The sequence below is a fragment of the Neopelma chrysocephalum genome, unplaced genomic scaffold, assembly GCF_003984885.1.
Source record: "Neopelma chrysocephalum unplaced genomic scaffold, ASM398488v2 Primary Assembly neopelma1_22b, whole genome shotgun sequence".
NCBI lineage: Eukaryota > Metazoa > Chordata > Aves > Passeriformes > Pipridae > Neopelma > Neopelma chrysocephalum.
In genome coordinates this window covers 9,849,920-9,869,640 of record NW_020897690.1, presented here as the reverse complement: position 1 = coordinate 9,869,640, position 19,721 = coordinate 9,849,920, and the positions used below count along the sequence as shown (strand labels likewise).

At 38.2% G+C, this 19,721-nt stretch overlaps 1 long non-coding RNA gene across 1 annotated transcript; it reads left to right on the top strand.

The window, feature by feature from the left end:
- Positions 1–1,886: 1,886 nt before the first annotated feature.
- Positions 1,887–14,743, top strand: LOC113965738. The gene is made up of 3 exons (XR_003533625.1): positions 1,887–1,929; positions 5,117–5,177; positions 14,619–14,743. It is a non-coding gene; the product is annotated as an uncharacterized LOC113965738 (long non-coding RNA).
- The last annotated feature ends 4,978 nt before the right edge of the window (positions 14,744–19,721 follow it).

Here is a 19,721-nt window from a genome sequence, read left to right as displayed (position 1 = left end):
TAGCTGTTATCACTAGAAAAGAGATATGGAAGGAGCTTAACTATTCAGGAATTGGTCTGGTACACTTTGTCATCTAATGACCTCAAAAAAAGTAAGAGGAGGGAGTGTGAGTTAGTTGCAATCTGAATGATAATTTTTTAGGGAAGACTATAAAGTATCTTTTGCTGTGAACCTACTGGAAATCAGAAATTGAACTCCAGTGTTTTAGAACAATAAAAATCTTTATTATCCTTGCAGTGAATGTGGACTTTCTAAGTTTTTTTTTTTACTTCACCAATGCAACATGAAGTGCAAATGTTGCTAATAGTGGTAACACCCAAATGCAAAGCAGACTTCTTCAGTAAGTAGTAATTGAGCTTGCAAAGGGCAATGTTACTTTAACTTCAGTTTTAGACAAAAGAGTTTTTTGTAAGGTAACACACTGTCTCCCTCTTTCCTCCATCCTCATCCCCTCTACTTATTCTCACTGTTCAGCTCGTTGTTGGCACAGGCCAGGACCTGGGACAACTGCAGGCAGCATTCTTTTTATCCTGGTTGTGGAGGAGGCAGTACTTTTAAAGGGTATTTAAGTAGCGTTTTATGAGTCAGGAAGGCTCGATCCACACACCTCTGTGGAAGATTCACATGACCAAGAAGATATACAACAGTATTTTATCAATAATGTGCTTCTAAACCTGAGACCTGCAAGTTGGATTTTTGAAGCTGTTTGACAATTATATAAATACATTTGGCATGAGGCAAAGTGGAAAGTAGGTACTTTTAAAAGTCTCACCCACAGTATTTTAGAAAATCTCTTACATTTTTAATTTTCAGGTTCTCAAAAATATTTGTTTAAAAAATCTATTAATGATGAAAAAAGAAAAATAGACAAAGAAATCCCAAATCAACAAAGACACCCTGTGAATATAAAAATGTGAATTAATAAACGATGCTTTTCCCCCCCATGTTCACACAACAAGAGCTGTCTACACCACTGTGCTTGACTGCACTTTTATTCTGTAAAGGGCAGTACCATGAATAAATAAAACTGAAAGTGTGAAATAGCTTAGAGTTGAAACGTGCCCTTAACAGGGCCTAGCAAAACTTTATTGAACCTCGATGCCTATGAACAATGCCTCACTTCAATCCTGCCAGCAGATGGCACTCTTTATATTAAGTAGCTTTTATGGGAAAATTTAATTTGTTTCTTTTTTTTTCTTTGTTTATTAAGTATGGGGAGGTACTATCCCAGGTAATGCTTCTTCCTGAAATGAAAAATTGATCTACACAAAACTTCAAATAACTGTATTTCTGATGGTGTGTATAAACTGAGATTTTCTAATATCTGCCTTTCTCCATACCTGGGGAAAATTAGGAGAAGAAATTCAGTATGACTGGAGAGTTGTAACTCCTGAATGTTGGAAGATTAAAGTGTAGGAACAGGTTTCTGGGAATGTTTTGCAACTGCTCTGTGTTTCTAGTGGTTAGGCATTTCCAGGCTGAATGTTGGATGCTTAACAATGGTTAACATCCAGTTAATTCTGGATGTTTGTAATCCGTCATTAGGTAGGTGCCTTTTTCACTTCCAACAGAGAAGATACCAGAGGAGATACATGCACAGGTATCAAAACAGGGATGACTGGAAGGAGGAGGTCTTCAAATTATGCTAGTCTGATCCTGCAGGAGAAATTCAGGACTGAAGGAAGAAGCCCCTTTGTGAAACCAGCATGTGGTGGTGGCAAGGAGGTGCCTCACCCTGTCTGAGCTGAGGAAGCATTGCCTGGACAGGGAAAACACCAGAAGCAGAACACCACTCCACCACAAAAGAGCTGCTTTTCCTTTGGTGCCTCCCAACTTCCTGCAGAGCTGCCAGCCACCTCCAGTGCTTGTAGCTGCACCCACAGGCACTTGACAGTAGCGTGTGTTTACAAAAGGATTTTAACAGTGAAGGTAGTGTATATTCAATCTGTGAACAGTGATATAAAATCCTGTGTTTTGTAAATGGAGGGGAAGAAGAAAAGTAGGTTCCCATAACCGGTAAATACTTCTGTAGCTAATAATGTGCTAGATTACTGATGGACACAAGCCGCATAGGCCCTAGGGGAAAATAGAAAGCCTTCAATTTTTCCAGCTACTGCAAATGCTTCAGCTGAAGTGAAGCCTCTTTTTCAGAGAAAGTCAGTGGAAATAGCTTCTGCTGAGCTGGAAAGATACTCTTGATTACTTGCTGTGCTCTTAGATAATCAAGGACACAGTGGAAATACCACATAGCATGTGACCAGCTTTGATTTATCCCAGGAAACCTCTCTCAACCTCAGAATGCACTGTAAACAGCTGCTTCACAAACTTCAGACAGAAAAACCTCTTCATTTTTTATCTCTTAGTTAATATATAAAAAAATGTTTATTCGACATTGCACAACTGTATAATTTCCAGTCCTTGCATAAAATTAAAAGATGAAACAAGGATGACTTCAAATAAATTTGTTTCTTGGGTACATTCTTTTGCAAGGTTTCAATTACTAACTCAAACCTGTTAAAAATATTTGCCTCATTAATCACAATATTTAGTACTCTGGCTATTTCTGTCCTCTAGCATGGAATTATTTATCTCTCTGCCCTCTAGAAACTCCTGATAGTGTTTAATTATTATGCCATTTTACCTCATCATAAAGATGTTTACAGCTGCTACCCCAACGTTCATATCCTTAACTTTTGTCAGCTTCGTAGTTCTGGCAACTTTTAGTAACAAGATCAAGCCTTGATAAAAGTAATTTCTGGCTGCCTCAGTACCCAAAGCTTCAAAATGAAAAAAAAATTACTATAATCCCTCTTTTCTTCTAACTATACTCACTCTTTTTTTCCCTTTTTCCTTAATTTTTCAGTTACTCTGTTCTGCTCTGGTCTGTTTGCTGCTATGGGTAGCAAAAGATGTAACCTAGAAAGCTAAAACTGCTGTGTTCAAATGCTCCCTCTTCTTCTAGTTCTCCCTTCTCATTACTTCTTCCAATATATAGTATGCTTGTTTTCCTTCCTGTTTAACATCTTTGAATCCCCTTGATGCCCTTCATTACACAGCTTTTGTTCAGGCGCTTGAGACTTCTTAAATTGCTTATTAGAAACCTCCTAGCAACACTTACCTTATTGCCTTAAGTCTACCAAAAATGCTGTCACATCAAAATAAGCTATTTCACTTACACTTCTGCTTCTGCACAGTCACCTCCAAACCCTTGTATTGACACGTTTCCCCTATACCAAATACAAACCTCCTCTGGCTTGCTGCTTGTTTCTTTTCTTTCATTTCTTTTGGCTGACCTCTCAGCAACTTTATCAAGAAACAAAGCCTTGGAAGTGAGCATTTAACTTTTGGTTTTCATCTGTTGCTCATTCCGGTACTTCTTCCTGTGTCTCCATCCTGCATGGATGCATTCACAGCTTGGCAGCCCAGATGAGGTACTGCAAAGCCATGCATTTGAGTAGTGCTAATATAAGGGACCGTGACACCTTAATTCACTGCACCACTTTCCTTGTTTACTCTTGTTTGAATGTGTTTGCAACTTTTGTTTTGTATTTCAAAATGGACTGTAGTATTCAGATGAAAACCGAAGCAGTTAGGTCTTTTATTTTGCTAGTACATAGTAAGGTGTGCAAAAGCATTTGTGGGAAGAAAAAAGTATAATGAGAATTGCTATGAGTCCCTACTTCCTACAAATAGGTAAAGGTATAAATATTCATCCTTGAAATATTTTTGCTGTCATCTTGGAACCTCTCTGGGTGTAGCAGTCATCCACATACATGGCAAAAAGGAGACAAATTGCATCATTTTTTTTGAAAACTTTAACAATTATTCATACTTCTGAAGAAAACTGCATCAGTAATTAAACAACTGAATTAATAATTACCAGTATATATGAAAAAATCCTTGATATGCTCCAGCCTTAACATCATTTAGATGCATATATCATTTGGTCTTTTAAGATTTTTGGGGAAAGGAGGGGAAACTGCCATTTTTTTCCAATGAATGTCATTTTCTGTTGTTTTAATACAGAGTTGAACTACTTTCTTAAAAATATATTCACAGTTGTTGATTTTGGTGTGCTGTTCATAGTCTCTGTCCCTCTCCTGAGCACTACCCATCACCCCCACCACCCCCTGTTGGTATTTTGTTTAATTAAATCTTTGGTATACTTTATGTTTATGTGAGAGGCACTTCTCTCTTTAGTAGCTCTTATTAGAAGGTGCTGGTTTGGGGGAATGGCACATGGGAAGTATTCTGCAAAGGAGATGAAATCCCGTAACCCATATCCACTTTTTCCCCATAGCAGTTCTATATTGCAATCAAAGGCATAGCTGCAAGACCTTTACAATATACTTCGACAAGCTCCAAGGTAGCTTTTGTGGATAACAGCAGCACTGTGAGCAGTTCGGCATGAACTCTAGCACCAAGTTCAAGGCAAGAGCAAAGGGGTGGAGTGGTTCCCAGTATAAGCTGTTGGCCATTTTTAGTGATCCACAATGTCTGGGTCAAACCAAAGATCTGTCTAACCTCTCAGTGGAAAAAAAGGAGCTTGTATTAAGGAGAAGAAAAACATACAGTGATAATCCTTTTGACTTAACCCGTGATCTTCTACCATTCACGGATTTAACGTATTTATGAGCCAGGTATTGCATCCAGAGAATCATGTGTTACAGGTCTTGGGTTTAATAAATTCATCTTCCATTAACTGCCAGGATTTAGTTGTGCATTGTATTAAAAAAATGTCCCGTTTGTTTCAGGCTTTCAAAATGTTAATTGTTTTTTGTATTCCTAGTTCTTTTGTCAGGAAACATGGTTCCCTACTTACCTTCTCAACAACATTTATTATTTTACAGATCTTTATTGCATCTTTCTTGAACAGCTTATTTTGCAAGCCAAAAATCCTAGTCTTGTTTGTCTTTCCTTGCATTATTCCATACCCTTTATAACTCTACCTCTTTCTGCTTTTTTTTTTTTTGTCTTTACTATTTGAAGTGTTTTGGTGTAAGGTCAGTTTACGAACTAAGACAACTGGAGACACGTAAGTATTCAGGGTATGAACTAATAAAAATAATGGTAGCATAATGAATTTACTTTTTTTAATGCTTTTCCTTCATGATAGTGTTATTGCTTTGTTTGCCTGCTACAGAACAGTGAACTGTGAATGAGTCTCTTTGCAAGGGGTAAGGATAATAGTCCAAAGCTGTATAGTTAAGAATATCTTTTTGTGTATGCCTTCTGTTTTCTTGTGTTGGCATTGCATCTCTACTGACATTCTGTCATGCGATCAGTCATTAAGTTGCATGTTCCCCTGCAATGCTTTTTGTACAGTGTTAATTTTGACTATTGTAAATAACTTTCCATCTCAGCAAAGTTTGTTGTCTCCATATTTTCCTTCTTTCCAACATTTTTTTTTGGCAGATACTGAAGGGCGTAAATGCCATTGTAGTCTCATGGCACACCCTGGTGACTTTCCTTTCACACTCTTTATTTTCTAGCTTTGTATATCATTCCAAAACAGCTTGCCTTCTTTAGAAGGCAATGGTAAGGGGCTCTGGGTGTGACCCTTAGAAATTCAAGTACATTGTATCATTTAGTTCAAGCTTACTCATGTACTTGCTGGCACCTTCAAAAGCTTCAACCAGATCTTTAAGGCATGGCTTTCTTACAAAAGCTGCATCAAACCCTTCTCTAGTTTTATTAGTAGGTTTCATTGGAGGTTTTAATAATTTGCCAGTGACTCCTGTTTGCAGTTGTCTACCACATCTGTAAAAGCAAGGATATTTTGTATCTTTTATTCTTACAAATGTCTTTAAGTTATAGTCTATGTGTCATAGTCTATGTGTCTCCAGTAATAGTTCACACACTTAATACCTGAGTTCCTTTAAATGTGGTCCTGGTGCCTTTTACTGCTTTTACTGTCCTCTGTAAGGGTCTTTGCTATAGGTTTTTATGAAAAAAAAGTTTTTTCTTTAGTTATCTTCCTCAAGGAAGTTTCTTCTCAATGGAAACCTTATTATCTAGCTAACATAAAATTAGTTCTTTTGTGTTCCCAAGACTCATAACTGAGGTCTTAAACACTGCATTTCTGCATTCTGTTCTGAAAAACTATTTCATTAGTCAAAGTACTAACACTGAATATGTAACTGCAAAATATTTATACAAAATCCAAATTCATGTAAAGTTGTAAAATTTTTCAATAGAAAATCCTTCAGTTATTTTAGAATTCTAACTTCTGGAAAAAAGTGGTTTACCTCATATACCTCAACTTTGCTATTCTCAGAACAGATCTCATCTTTTTCAGTTCCAGGAAAGAATTGTGAAGGGGAAATAGCATCTTTGGGTAGCTGATATATGAAAAGTCAATGGATTCCTTGGTATTTACGTAAAAGCAGCAAGATGCTTTTAAAAAAAAGCATCTGAAAAAAGCTGTCTAAATTCCTGGTTTCAGCCAGGAAGCACTTTACCATTTTTGATTAGCAGACAAAATTTAAATTAGGAACTCAGGATGAGAAAATATGAACTTCTCAATTACTGCAAAAGCAAAAGATGCTTTAGAGCAAGCTGCCCATGTCAAGCATGATCTGGTTGTGTTTTAGCTCCATGTCTCTCAACCATTTTTAATGCAGCAGCTTAATCTGTTGGATTTGGGAAAAAAAAACAACTACCTTGTGTCATGTTGCTTCTGTTTTTCACTTAAAATCAAGTGTGTGTGAATCTAGGAACTATTATTATTTATCTTCTTGGCAATTGTTTCATGTGTTGTTTTCCTTTAAACTGATGGCAGTTCATAGACCAATGGATGAGAAACAAGTCAAGTGTATGAAAAGTCACACCAAGATGCAGCATAATTTTTTGCAATTTTCACACTCCTTGTGTTTCTTTTCAAAGATGGGCAAAGTGAATGTGTTACTGCCCCCAAGGTTCTCTTTCCAGATCTGCCTGAAGGAATATCATACAACTTCATAGTTATAGGAAGAAATGATAGATTATGTTGTCTTCTGTGCTATATCCTCTCATTTGTATAATGACTTCCCCTATCAGTGCAGGATTAGATGAGTAGAGTGAGGCACCACATAAACAAAGGGGAACATGAGTAGCTGGGAGAATTACTAGGGGGGATGCAGCTGTTGCCAGGAGTTCAAATCCTAGATGGGAGTGAATTAATGATCAAGACTGTCTCCCACATGTTGGGAGATCTCTATCTTCCACCTCAGTGTTAATTTCTCACTAGTGTAATGTTGCCACTCCAGTCAAAAGATCAAAGTAAATTGCTAGTGCGTGGTCAAGGATTACATAGTCTGTACTTTGAGGCTGTTTTCCTGACTTGTCCCTTACGTGTCAGATGATGCCAAAGGAGCAAAAGGGCACCTAGCCCCTGTCCTTGGAGGACCCCTGTCAGAGGTGGAGCTAGTTATCAAGCTGTGATGGCTCTCTTCTCTCCTCACATAAGGCAGGGTGAATGGGAGAGTGGCATTTATTGTTAGTCACTGGGAGGGGTGGGATGCTGGTTGTTGGTTAATTTACAGGCTTTTCTGGGTGGTTCATGTGCTGCCATACATGCAAATGAACTTTTGCCGAGTTACCTCTTCCTCACACCACAGTGTACTAACAGGCAATTTCAGGGATAGAGGAAATCAAGGAAGAGAGATCTTTGGGGCCAAGCTCTCAGTTTGGGTTGGGCTGTTGCTGCCCCCTCACAACTGCACTCCAGGGCCACTGTGCAGAGACTATTGCCCACCCATATATTACACACCACTAATTTAAAGTACTCTTGTATACTATAGAATTAATGCTCCTTTACACTGAGAGAAATCCAGAATAGGCAGTACATTATTACTTACTCATAGATCTGTACGGGAAAAATTCAGAGAGCTATGCAGATCTTTATTTATATGTGATAATCTATATCATACACACAGATATGCAAATTGCAGCTTTACATCAGAAATTCACAGGAAAGCCTCAGGCTGATGTTAATTCCATCATTTAAATAAAGAATTTCCCATTGTTACAGAGGCCTTGGAGTGCTTCTGTGCTCTTTCTATTTACATAGTGATTTTCTCAGATGAACCAAATGTATAGGGATACAGACTAGTGACACTCTTACCAGTTATATATTGAATTATTCATCATTACAGGAGATTTCAACCAATACTGATTAATCATTTCTCTTCTAAATACCGTTTTTGTTACAAAGCTTCCACTAATTCTGTTCTCTTGCCATTATATATGATTTCTATCTGTTATCTGACTTGGCTTTCAATCTGCTATTTAAAAGGTACCAGAACTGTCTAAAGACTATTCAGTGAAACAGACTTTGGAAAGATATACTGTCAAGGGCAGAGTATTGAACAAGGCAGTAAGAGAGAAAAGAAAAATCCAGACAACACAATGATTCAGTTACAGTGATTACACTTGTAGTAAGCATTACTTTCCTGGAGAAGTGGATGGATGGCCCACTTCCAGAATAAAAATAGACAGTTCTTATTCTGCATCCCCCACAACCTTCTTCCAGTGTCTCTTATGTTAAGGCACGTGATTTTTTTCATGTCTTCTTAAAGAACAGGTAGTGAAGGAGGTACTGGGTTTCTTTCATTTGTGCTTGGGGCTATCAATCCAAAATTAAGACAAAGATATATCTATACAATGATGTGGTCCATGTCAGGAGTAACTTCTAACTTTTAGGCCAGCTGGACTGGGAGGCTGTTTGTCATTGTGTTCAAGGCAGACATTACATAAAGGTGTCCTCAGGGTGTATCAGTAGTCCTCATGTCCTGGCTCAGATGCTCTTGCATTTACTCAGCCACAAATCTGTCTAGTGTGCCCTGCTTCATACATAGCATATGACCACAGGGAGAGGCTTCAAATTAGGAAACCATGGGGGAACCATGTTGACAGCCTTCTTTGAGACAATGTGCTGTCTTCTGTTACCAGCTGCTTGTAGTTTCTGCCATCCCTGCCTCTACTGCATATGCTTGAGAAGGCCATAGCAGCAGTGCTATGCAAGTCTGCATAGGTGTCACCCTCCTGGCAGAGCTGGTCCTTCAGAATGTAGGAGGGATACAGTACTGTATTGTTCTGTGCGCATGAGTCCTTGATTTTGCACCAGCTGATACCAGTTTATGTTGATTCAATAGGTCTCATAGCTGACACTGTGTGCCCTAAGACTCTCTGTAAGGCATGTACCCATTGCAAAGTGTCCTCTTAACCCAATTAAGTTTCCTCTTGGTTGTTTAGTGCTCAGTTCCAATTTGGGCATGGAGTAAGAGTTATGCAGTGAGGATGACTGGGTTCCTGTAGTTGAACAGGGACTGAACCACACCTACTCCAAAGGTTTGGGAAAGCACCAGACTAGACTGTTTAGCCATACCTCTAATTGTCACTTGCATCTACTTTTATAAAGCTATAGATCTACATGGATCTATCTGTGATTCTAATTTCAGTCTCTAGGCCCATTCTTCAGGAGAATTTATCATCTTGGATGTTGAGAAGATTAAAATTTTGTTAAAATGCTAGGGCTTTGTTTTGTTGGGGTTCTGACACCTTGTTTTCCTTTTATAGGTCTAATTTCTGATGTGCATGCTAAACCTCATTTCTTCTACTTCTGTCACAAACATTCCTCTACTTTTGTGGATTTTTATTCCTGCCATACATCCTGTCTCTTTATTTAGATCTATATATATGTAAAATACTGTTAAGTGCAAGTAGTAGTCTACAGATATAAATGACAACACTCTGAGAGAGGCAATATGCAGCTATCAAACCTGTTATTTTTCACCTAAATTCTCTTTTCATTCCCTCTTGAACTTGGAAATTCTATTATTGCAATGACATCCAAAAGAATCAGAAAAGAAGTAGTAGTAGTAGTACTTCATGAAACACTTTTTCCTCTAAAATTACAGAAAACTAATCAGTAGTATTAAAATTAATACTGACTGCAATTGTAAGGAATAATAATATACTGGAAGATGCTTGGCTTTTTTTTTGGTAAATGTTATCTGATTTTTGGAAACCTCATTTAAGACCACTCAGTTTGAAGACTGAAGTCAGACATCCTTTCTGAAAAGGTGACTATTGAAAGTCATAAGAGTATACAAAACTAAATTTAAATATGAATTTATGCAGGGACACGCAGTTTGAATGTGATCCTCAGTACTGAATTTGAATTACTGTTCTGCTTTATTATCTAGATTTCATTTGTTGCTGACAAGGAAAACATTTGGATTAAAATGTGTGCTCCCATTTTATGCTTTTAGAGCATGATGCTAGTATTTTTGACAAAGAGGTTTCTAAAGATGGTTTATAAAAGAGCTAAGACATTCTCTTTTCTCAGAGGATTCATTTTATTGAGACGATTTAGAACACATCACACATTCCTTTCTGATTTTGGTCAATAAAGTTATCATGTAATTATCATCAACCAGTATTTAATAATTAATTCCTACCTCTAGGGCTGTCTGTGGACAAAGTACGATATCTCATCTGAAAGCAGTGGCTGAATTTGTCAGTGAGGTGTGGGGGCAGATAATCAGTGTCATCATGAATAATAAAGCTTTCATAATTTTAACTGCATTTAGAAACCATTTCTATACTTGTAACATGGCCAAAGTGCCTGCAGCTCAGGACTTCATCATACTTTTTGCATAGTCCCTGAAATTCTAAGTAAAATTCCAAGCTTTACACAGAGTCTTTAAAACAGAAGTAACACAGCTGTGGGCAGCTTAAACAGAAATGACCTTGTACACTATTAAATGAGACCAGAAGTTTCTGAATTTGCGGTCATCTGAGGGGTGAACCTAGGAGCAGGTAATTGCACCTTATGCTACAGTGGTCAGAGCAGTCTCACTACCACACCATGCTGGCACTCAGAAAATCCTGGCTAACAGCATAGTGTGCAGCAGATGAGGCTAAAACAATTTTCAGATGTCTTTCTTTTGATGTGGACATATCCAGCAGTGAGTCTAACCCACTGTTTTGCCTGTAGTTGCATACTTTGGTGTTGGGGCAGATTTCCTTCAGGAAGATGGGCAAGGATGCAGGAGGTACTGTGTGAAGCTAAATGCCATTAAGGTCTCACTGTCACGCTCTGTGGTATCACAGGCACCTCTGGGGAGCAGAGGTTGGTTCTAGCTCTACTACTTCCCCATAGTTTACTGCAAGGGGGGGTTTAGTTAAAGCACTCTAAAGGGATGCACTCTGCACATGGAAACACAGCCTGCACTAGACCAATATGGCCAAAATTATCTGCATTTTATTTTATGACTTTTGGCCTTTGTATAACTGAACATTTACCTAGATTATAAGGCTTCTTAAAGGCATGGCAAAAGAACGTGCAGCTGCCCAGAAAGGTTGTTGAGTCTCTGTCTTTGGAAATATTTAAAATAGGCCTGGACATGATCCTGTGCAATCTGCTCTACATGAACATGCTTTAGCAGAGGGATAGAATGAGGTGATCTCCAGAGGTCCCTTCCAATCCTGGCTGTTCTGTGATTCTGATATGGGTAGTCATCACCCTTATGCAGAATGGTCATGGCTCAGTAGACTTCACTAATCCTCCTATCCAAGGTCAAGTGTATCTGTCTCAGAGGTCTGTCCTGTGTGATTCATTTGAGCACCTGAATTAACCTTTCACTTGACCATGCATGAGTTTTGGACCTATAGGTCCTTGATTGTTTGAAATGGCTATGTGATTTAGGGTATAGAGAGCATTTGGTATGAACTGGAACCTGTGGCATGAACTGGAATCCTGACTTTTTGGAGGCCAGTCTATTCTGAAGAAAGAAGATGTTGATCTATTCCCTTCTTCAAACTCTAAGATATAAACAAAATGGGTGCCACAAAATCAGTAGAATATCTAGTCATGATGTCCACCATTTCAACAGTTTTAAGATCGATGTGAGGGTCATCTGAATCCTGTCAGTTGTGTTTCCACAACCAGAAAATTCAAGATGAGTAAAGGTCCACATGACATTAAGAGATACCATACTGAGGACTGTACAGGAGCAAAATATCTTCAGAGAGGCACAACAGACCTCAGCCACTCCATATTTCTGGCAGACTTACGTGCCCCAGACTTTTTGTCCAAGTTGAGGTGTATCAAAAGAGAAATGGCAAATTTCAGATTGGTGTAGCTGTAGAATACATTATGCTGGTGCTGGAGGAAAGGTATAAACCCTCAAAGCAAAGGGTTTGGAGTTCTAAAACTACAACTCCACTGCTGGTTACCCCATGTCTGGGAGACAAGGCATTTCCTTCAGTGTGTTTAACCTCCTTCACTCAAAGCCTCTTTGTGGTGGAGGACACCCTTGCTTGGAATATGGTTATGCCTCAAGCTGCCAAGAGGGGGTGAAAGAATCTGTAACAGCCCTGACAAGCATCTGCTCAGTTTCCTGTCAGTCCAGGGCAATTCACAGACCAGTGCACACCATGTGTCCTAGCTCACTCCATAACAAAGGCAAGGATCAGGGTATCTGTCAAGACTGCATGCTTCTTATTTCCATGTGTGGCAGAAGTGATCTTTATGGGAAAGAAAGATTTGTAAGCCTAGTCCATGCTTGATCTCTCTTTTGCAAACAGTGATTACTTCCACCATATTTAGGTTAAAACACTTTAAAGTTTCATTGTTTAGATATTCTTAGAAATGAAAACAATATGAAACACAATGATCATTAATATGCACTTCCAAACACCTGTCTTGGTATCTGAAGAGTGCCTATCACATGGCAAATTCTAATTATAGTCACAATGTAATGAGAACCACAGCATTCACAATAGCAATATTCAAAGGAGAGAAATTGAGGAATGACAGAAAACAATAATAATTTGCTAGTTTCTCCATATATCTGTGATTTGGATTTGTATTTTGATTGCATTATATCTTTTACATTGAAATAATGATTTTTTTATAAACCCCATTTATACTTAGTTTTACTTTAAGAATATCTAATAATGTATGTTATTAGCCTAATTTGCAATGATGGCCACTTTGGAGACATGAAGGTGAAGTTTTCCAAACCCTTTAATTCATGATTACATATTACAGCAGTGAAAACTTCTGGCAGTTAAATATCGGTTTGTTTGTTTAACTCTGTATCGATTAAAGGGAGGTCCATTGATAGCTCTCTGTAAAAGAACAAAAAGGCTATTGAAGAATTAGTTTTCACCAAGTTCTAGGTAAAGAAGATCAGGACTTATAAATAATGTTTGGAGCTTTTCTTGCATTTGTTTGAAATAAATTCTGTGAACTGTGGAAGAACATAAGCTTCTAAACACATACCATTTCTTCAAACTCTTTTTCCATGCAGCTTAGGGAGACAACCTAATAAGAAGCATGTACTTTTTTGCTGGACTGCTCCTCAGTCCAGTATGAGCATATGTGAGTCGTATGGCTTTAGCTGCTTTTAGAATTATTCTCTGCAGTAAAGAGAAATACTTCTGAATTGACCCCAGGCTCTTTGAGAAAACAGAGACAGGCCATGATACCCACTAAGTATGTAAAAACAGACAATAATTTAGCAGAAACCAAAGAGAGTCTCAAAGCTATTAGTTAAATATTAATCTATACCATATTTTATAAATACTTGGGATCTAAGGGCTAGAAAGAGCCATTAGGTCATATAGATTTATTTCCTGAGCTTAATGATTTATGTTTGACGAAAGCATATCTTCCAGGCAGACTTCCAGACCATTCTTTGGATATATTAAGTAGTGGAGAATCTACCACTTCCTTTGGTAGTTAGTGTCACTGTAAAAGCATACCTTAGTGCTAATATGAATTTATCTGTCTTCTTCAGCTTATGGCTGTTGCTTCTATTTATGCTTTCTTTACTAGATGAGAAACCACTTCACTGCACACTACTTATGCTATAATTAAGTCATCTTGATCTTTTTTTCTTTCTTTCTTCTGATAAGCCAAATCACTTGATTTCCTTTAATGTTTTACCACATGGCAGTTTATACAGCATATGGATCATTTCTATTCCTAGTTTCTGTAACCTCACAGTTTTCTTCCACATCCTTTCAAAGGGAAGTACATGAAACCAATCTGCAGTGATTCAGCACCACACTGTTAAAGCTTTTTACAGAAGTAAAATAGACTCCTGGCTCCTTTAGGTGTCCTCTGTGCGTACACAAAACTGCTCCATCCCACCCTCTCCACCAATTTATATGCAGTGTACTGTCACATTTAGGTGGTGGTTCATGTTTGGTTTCTTCTTAATCCAGACATCACCATGCTTCTCAGAATTGTTCCTGAGTGCAATATGATGTCTCATTCTGGAGGTTTGACTTCCATGTCTTATGCCTAACAACAGGACATATAACTTTGCATTGTAACATTTTAAAGGAGATTTGGGTTAAATAACCAAAGGGTAATTGCTAGAATTCTGTAGAATCTGACCTGAAATGATGATTCTTGAAGAACCTCACAGAAAAACCCTCATGTAAAAGCTGTTCCTCATTGAAACTAAGACTTGAGAGCTATTACTTGTGCTGTCACATTTGAAATATGTTTTCATTTGTTATGATGTGTAACATTAGGACAGTGCTAATTATTTTGTGTCTATGTTGTTTTCAACCTTTATTTAAAAAAAGCTTTCTCTGGTTTGTTATTTTTTTCCCAGATGATTATTGTTGAATACGGGGAAGGGGAAGGAAAGGCACAGTCTGAGGAGACTACTTCAGTGGCACACCTTGAAGACAAATAAGACTTATCACACTCTTCCAGCTGTCTGGCATGTGTTTGCATTCATAGCATAAGTATTCCAATGAATCAGTTTCAAAATTAGTGGTGACAAATACACTCTCACAGAATTAAAATACGTCAGGTTCTTTCTCTAAGTCAGCATGCAGCAATATGCTAAGTGGTTCTGTACTCAGTCCCAGGATATGACTACCCTTGGATCTTCTTAAACATTAGAAAATAAAATAAAGAAATTGATGTGAAATTTCCATTCAAACCTATTTGCAGGTAAAAGCTGTGCATGTTTTATGGAGAAAAAAACCTAAACAACCCAAACCAAAACCACCGAACCCAGAGCATTTTAATACCTGTTTTACAGAGTGGCATACCTAAAAAAAAGACTTGCTTACCTTGCTGGATAACCAGCTGGATAACCTTTCTGTTTTAATCTGTGAATTCAACATTTGATGCGTAGAAGAATTCTTTCTAAGGCATATTTAAGGCCAAAAGTACTCTATGCTATAAAAGCTTAAATTTCAGTAAGTAGTGGAAGTTGTGCAAGACCACTGTTAAAACAAGAGTAAAAAGAGAAGTAGACTGCTAGGAAAATGGTGCCATTTGTTATATTCAATACTAAAGTAGCTTCTCTAAGAAAAATGGTCTCTCTTACACCTCTTCCACCACAAAAAATGAAGAAACAGTAGAAACAATCCTGCTTAAGATTAGGAAATTGGTCTGGAAAACTGTATGTACTGAAGAGGGGAAATCATCTTCTGTCAAGAAGGAGGGCTGGATAAGGTAAGATTTACATGCCAAGGGTCAAATTTGCTTTACTTTTGTGGCAATGTAAATCAGTAATAAGCATCATGAGGTCAGCAGACTACCTATAGGTGCATATGTGTATAATGGAGACTGGAAATTTGATTCAACCATGGCTGGATTAAAGTAAATATTATGCTCCTGACAGAATTGCCAGCATGATAAAACAACAAAATTAATAAATAATAAATCTCAGACAATACTGTCTTTAAGATAAAAATGAGAAGAAGGAGTGAAGCAGTGTGAAAATAACTGGCTCATTCATCTTAGGTTGATCTATAAGCCATGGCATTTACTGATCTCTACCGCACTGTGCATTTTCAAAGACAAGAGTAGGCAGTCAAATACATCCCAACTCTTTCTTTTTCCTTTTTTTTTCTTTTTCCAGTTTTGTTTGGGGCTTTTTCCCTTTCTCAGAGAGACTGAGAGAAGAAATGTTTTTATGCATTATGATACAGATGCCTTTTGCAGGACAAGAAAAGGAAATTTTCCTGATCATCTGTTTTCTGATTTCTGAGCCATTTCCCATCCTACTAAATTGCTTAATACTCCCTGTAGCTGGACCTGTGACCTGGAATCTTTATGCAAGATTAATGGGAAAGCAAATGGAAATTAGTATCTGGGCAGGTTGCTGCACAGCTCTTGCTTTTATCTAGCACTCCACCTGGTTTTTTTGTTTGTTTGTTTGTTTTTTACAATTATGTTTTCATTAGTTTCTGAAGTCAGCGATGCTAAAAGACCTTCCCATTTCTTCTCTCTGTATTCCCTCCTCTTCATGCTCAATTCTTTTCATCTCCTATCCCAAAATTATCAAACTCGCTTTGCTTGTAACTGACATGCTGACAGGAAATTATTACACGTCATTACACTTCTTAAAACACAATTTACCCAGCCTTTGCAAATTATTCTTCAGTAACTGTGAGGGGGTAATGGAAACTGTCTATTCCACTTACAGTTGTCACTCATGCTTTCTTCTGTACAATGAACGATTTATGTTTTCTCTCTCTCCAAAAAAAGGCTGTGCTCAAAATATGTAAAAGCAACTTATCACAGAATAGGAATATAAACCTCCTGTTCAAGTTGCCTTACTCTGCCTTATTACAGAGCAGATCCATTTTCTATCATAACCTCATTAGTCCACATGCAAGCACAGTGCAAGCTGATGTTTATTTAGTAGGAGCAGGCCTCCTTGTGACTTCTGGCCTGCCAATTGCACTTGACACTGCTGTAAAAGAAAAGCTATCTTGTGTGACTATAGTAGCCAAAACTGATAATCCACAATCATAATAGTCCTATTCCTTACCTGACACTTTTATTCTGCTTCATGGATAGCTACTGCAAAAAGGTGTCTGCAGTGTTTTTTTACCCTGTTCTTGTATCTTAGTGTTGGTTTGCACTTCTTTGTCTTTTGGTTTTGTCTTTCGTAAATTCAAACTACCAAATCTTAAAGTGAATAGGTTGTGTTTATTTAAAAGACTTAGAAACCAAAAAAAAAAAAAATTTATGTTCTCTCCCCCTCAAGTTGATCATATTGATTAGCTTTCAGGCATTTTTCTGTCAGGCTCATTCTGCCTCAATGGGAGAAGGATGATGAATTGTCTGACGACTAGAGGCAGGGAGAAAGAAATGCTAAGCCTGGGTCTGGGAATTGGCTAAGTACTTCTGCGGAGCCTCACCCTCTCAATTGCTCTCAGCAACTTGGCCTCCTTGATTTATAAACTGGAGTGGTGATTAATGGTCTTTTAAGTGGACAAGGCAGGCCAAATCTGCACAAATCGGGCCACTCAAACATGACTACTACTTGTAGGAGAAGAATAACAGCCTTTACATAGAGGTAATTGAGACAGCTTCAGAGGATCTGGTAGTCTGCTTTAGCAGAAATAAATCAGCCACACAGGCCATCTATTTTTGAAATCAGTCCTTCTCATCAAACCTCCTCAGGTCAGCACGTGGAGTTGGGAATGTGGTGGGTTAGCAGATGTAGTTCAGGTCAGAAACAAGTCAGATTGAGCCGCCACTATTCTCAGAGAGGACAGAGAATCCGACTCGGGCGTCCCGCTGCAGTTTCTCAGCACCAGTGCACGTAATCCCACCTTTATTTGTGCCTCCATATCAGATAAATGGGGTCTAGCCTGTGGGTTAGATGCTTAATTCCTCTCCCTTTCATACTTGTCCCATAGGTGTCTTGCTGTAACCTTCGCCTGGGCTGCCTGCAACTAAGTGCATGTCAGCGTGTGCTTCCTGTGATGGCATGTGGCCATACTTGCTGTGCTTACGGGCCAAATCGGGCTTCCTACATCCTGGGGGGAAATAAGCTCAAAATGTTTTAACCAAGGCTCAAAACCTGTGTGTCTCGACTCCTCCTGAAATCACAATGCCCGATGATGATTAATTTATACAGACAGAAACACTGGCAGCAAGTGCTCAGCGTGCAGCAGGTTGTGTGAGCCACCCCTTTGTCCAAAATTTGGCTCCTCAGGCAGGTACTTAATTTGCCCACCCTTAGGGCCAGCTCTGCAGACAAATGATCTCTTGTAAAGCAACTAGTGAACTTGAAAGCTACCCTAGTGTCTGCAGCGCAAAACAAAAGCCTTTTTATTGTGCTGGTAAGATGGAGAACAGAAATCATGGGGCATGATGAATATGTATCAAGGAAATGATACCTGGAATCAGGAAAGCTGACAAGCAGTAAATAAAAGGGGCAGCTAGAGCAATTGAGTGGCGTGGGGCAGCAGGATAGGTACATAGGAAGAAGGTAACTTGTGGTCAGAAAGGAGACCACACTCTTCCCCAGAGGGAGATTCCAAACTAGTTTCAATCTAGCATCCCCTCCAGGGAAAGCTCCCTCTATCTGAGACAGAGGGGAATAATCACAAGCCTAATTTTTGAAATGCACTTCCAATGAACAGAGACATTTGCTGTGAAGTTGGTAATATCTTTTCCACTAGCCCTCTTCAAGCAGAGGAGCTACAACTAAAATAATGAATTATCCCCAGACTCAGGCTATCTATTGACAACAAACATCATTAGGCTGTTTCCATGAGTGCTGTGGGCTTCTATAAAACCTAACCCCAAACTGCAGTTTATCCAGAGGACTGGAGAGGTTAAAAACCATAGCACTACAAAATTCTCTCTAGAGGAATTTTCTTGTCTGTCTTGTTGCTTTTAATAGAAGGGGGATGGGAATCACAGGACTCAGAGCTCTGCACCCTGTTATCTCCTTGAAGGTGACTTCCCTGTCTTGCTGCATTTTAGTTTGTTCCTGCATAAACTGTATTGGAAAATATCTGACTCACAGAGGTCTTGTGAAAACAGGTTGAAAATCTGTACCATCAGATGCCAGAGCACAGTATCATATGTACAGACAAATATACATGTACACATAATACACACACACATTCTCAGATGCTCCAAGAATCTCCTGTGCCATACCTGAGCTTGCTTTTTGATAGCAACTTCTTTGAGGCTAGTGGCATAGACATTATTTTTAGTGTAAGCTTTTTAAGAAAATTGAATTATGATTACTGTTATCCTATTATTTTTAAGACCATAAGGGGAGAATGGGATGAGAAAGATAGTTCAGTGCAGAGATTTTTTGCCCTGGAAACTCCTAGGTCTCATTGGTCCTTTCTCTGATAATCTATTCTGCTATAAATGGACATAGTATTTTCTGATGGTGAGAATAAATATCAGTAGAGATGCACTCATTGTTGGGTTTTGTTCTGTAGCATTCCCATATATATTTATATTCTTCTCTAGGCATTTTTTTAGTTATTATTTTTATGTGGAAAACTCTTGAGGAGATTTCTTCTAGTACCTTGCTAATATTTTGTATCCTGTGGCATACCCAACTTTTTGTGCCAAGCAGACTTTTTTTTAATGTCATTATTATTTTGAATCATACTTATTTATCTATTCAGGTTCTTTTTACTTTTAAAATTATCCTATTTTCATATCACTAGTCAGTTTCAAAGTTTATTTGTAAAAAACCAATAGCCAACTCATATGAAATTCTCATATGCAATTGGTAGCAAAGCTTTGTGCAAAATCCTAATACAGATGTCCTGTTCCAGTGCACTGAGTTATATCTTAAAATAAAACTAGAATATACGTTTGTGTGTGTTGGGATATATGTTGATGTGGAGCTTGAAGACAATTTTTCTGTCAGTCATTGACTAATTGCTCCATGTGGGGGTCATATCTTCCAGAAGCAAAGAAACTTTCA